Source organism: Pundamilia nyererei, unplaced genomic scaffold (assembly GCF_000239375.1).
Source record: "Pundamilia nyererei isolate P.nyererei 1_Seehausen unplaced genomic scaffold, PunNye1.0 scaffold00537, whole genome shotgun sequence".
In the NCBI taxonomy this organism is placed as follows: Eukaryota; Metazoa; Chordata; class Actinopteri; order Cichliformes; family Cichlidae; genus Pundamilia; species Pundamilia nyererei.
In genome coordinates this window covers 135189-138340 of record NW_005187938.1, presented here as the reverse complement: position 1 = coordinate 138340, position 3152 = coordinate 135189, and positions in this window count along the sequence as shown.

Below are 3152 nucleotides of genomic sequence, written 5' to 3'. Positions count from 1 at the left end.
ATCATATAGTACTTTGGGTGGACTATACCACTAAAATGGAAGGGGAAAACCAGACTGACACATATTTTAAACTGGGAATAAGACTGTGCTTGTTAAATATAGCCTTTGTTTATTGTATAATAATATTCACATATTATCTTTTTGTCTTAGGGTTTTTACTCAGTTGTTAGTTTATGTGTTTCCATGGTGACCTGATGAACAATTTACCTGAAACTGAGTTCAGTACAATTTGAATTTTTGGCGGCACAGTATGAAACTATGTTAATTCCGTTTTTATATTTTGGAGTCCTTGACAAATATGAGAAGTTGTATCTTAATAAAACAAATGTATATATGACGATATGGGAGTAAGGTATTTTAGTTATAGATGGGAAAGTTTTAATTTTTTAGTGATCATCATGGTGAGCTGGCATGTTAGAGAGTTTAATGGTGCAACCTTGTACAGTATAAACATATATTTTCTCACCTCGTGTGGTGTAATTTGTTTAAATAGGCCTCACTCAAGGAATAGCCTGCATTAGCAGGTTAATTTTTAATTGTTAATTTCTAATGCGATTTAACCATAGTACTAAACTTGAATGTATTACTCCGATTGGTGGTGATATATCAATAATGCGCGAATGTAGCAACAGCAAGTTCATTGTGGGAATAAACGCATTCTACCAAGAGTAGCAAAAATTAGCAGATCAAAAACAAGCAAAGCTAAAGGTAGAAGAACAGAAGAGAAGGACAGAAATACTATAGTGAAGGTGCAACTTTTACACATGCGTTTCCTCTCCAGAAATGAGACATGTCAATGAGAGGAAGCAGTTTTGTTGAGCACCAGAAATATGTGGGGTACATATTGAGATGACAGGAGTGACTACAACAACGCTTCCACCTGATATAATTCTTGTGTCTGTCTCAAGGCAGGATCTAACCTCTGTATAAGCTCTTTCCCTCATGCGCACCATCACTGTGTTGTTTTACTATTTCACTGTTTAGAGATTCCCAAATGATCCTTCAAAGATCTGCAGGTTTTTGCCTCTATGGAAGCAAATTCTTTCAACAGTGTCAAGGTCCTTGCTAAAAAGTCCTCCTGCCAGGGCATGCGTTACCTGCATGGGAGGAGCATGACTCCCCCAGGGGCCAATAGCCAATCAGAGTGCACACCCGTTCTCTCCTTGCTGTGTCTCCCTGCAGGCAAGTTATGGACTTGGATTGAATCAGACTAAGGCGGGTGTTGTGCCAAAACGTGATTGTCTTCCAAAAACTGATTTCCGGTATTTGCCAATTTTTAAGTGGACAAAAGGGAGCTGATTGATTATAATGTAAGTACAATAACACAGTTACAAAGATACTTGAGAAACAGGTAAATCTTTAATTTTGTATATAACCCCTTTGTAATACCTGTTCACCAAAGTCTATTTAGCAACATATGTAACGATATTACACATAAAAAACACACAGAAACATTGAAAATCAGTTTTTTGCACAACACGTGCAAGTGTGCCTTCATAGACCCAGTAAGTCACATTGGGAACGTATTTTATTTCTGTTGCTGTCATGTATCAATGTAAACAGCTGTTATTATTGCCTTGTGTGTTAGCAGCTATGCTGTAGGTAAGTAAGTTGTCGCCTGGCTCCACAGGATGTTCCTTATTTATAAGTTGTTTCAGTTGTTGCCGAGAGTTAATGTTCACAAAGATTTTACCTGATGGAGTTACTAAGCATACGAGTTTGTTCTTGTTTATAAAGCCTGCGTAAACCTGGCCGCCTTTGAGTGAGTAATTGTGTCCACTAGAGGGTGGTGTTGACTCATAAATGAGGGAATTGGCTTAACCCTGGAGGACACTGTTGGTTTCCCTAGAAAACAAACGGGGTCGGCTCTGACCCCATGGGTTCTCCAGGGTTAAATTGATTATGATTCTGTGTTTATGCCATCCTGTTATGTTGTTATGATAAGCTCTTTTTCTGGTTCTGTTCATTTGTAATCTGGTATGGTGTTCTCTGTAATACTGAAGTGTGAGAAATGCTAAACATTATATTATTTCTTATTTGTATTAATTTCAGACACACATCCTTACTTGCCAACGAGAGTGTGTTTGATGTGGGCTCGTGGTAAATAAAGTTCTTCCACTCTGACGTCATTCCCCGTCTCTGACCGGACGTTATTACCAGCGAAGGGTACAGAATCACGTTTCAGAGATAGTGGTCCAGGGCGTCCGCTATAACAGTCTTCCTTGAGCTCTGTCACTACTGCCTGGTTAAAAAATTCAATGACTCAATCAATCTGTTGCTGCTTCATAGGTTTTCAGGTTAATATTTCCTTCTCGACTGTCTTTTTCTTTAAGGAATCAGGATTTCAGTCATCATATCCTGTCTGTGTTGTTGATCATCAGCTGCTCTCATCTCTGTCGAGCTTAGGAAGAAATCTCAGGATAAGTACTTCTCTTAAAATTGCTTATGTACCTTTTATTTATCAGCTAATTCAGATGATAAAAGTTTGCGATGATCACTCTTTATCATCCTTTGATTTACACCTATAAAGTGAAATCATTCCTTTTGAGTCTCTGATTAGTTGTGACATTTGAAATTTTTTAAACTTATTTCTGGAGTTTCTTTTATTCTTCTATTTCCTTTCTAATCTGGTGTGAATTGCAAATATCAGGCAAACTCTTGATTGTGCAATATCAACAGTGTACCGCTACATTATTTTATTTTATTTTATTTTATTTTATTTTATTTTATTTTATTTTATTTTATTTTATTTTATTTTATTTTAACAATTCAGGACACTTTCTGTCAGTTGAAAATCAGCTCTAAAAGCAGACAGCTTTTAGATATTAGCTTGTTACTGTTGTTACTTGAAAATGTTTTTTCCGTTTTTACATCATGGGTGAGGGAACTTGACTGCTAAAAAAGCGGCAGTTCCTTTACTTTAATTAATATTATGAAGAAGTTGAGTTCAGTAGTTGAATTATATTCAAGGTTTTATTCAACAATCCTGTGTAACACACGTGTGTTAGGCAGGTTGTATAGAAAAACGTGGTCAGATTCATGCTTCTGATTGGCAGGTGACACCTGGTTGCACTTTCTGTTAGCATTCAGCTTTGTGTTCTGTAACTACAGGGGTTCAACAAACAATTGCAACGCATCACACTGATGTCTTC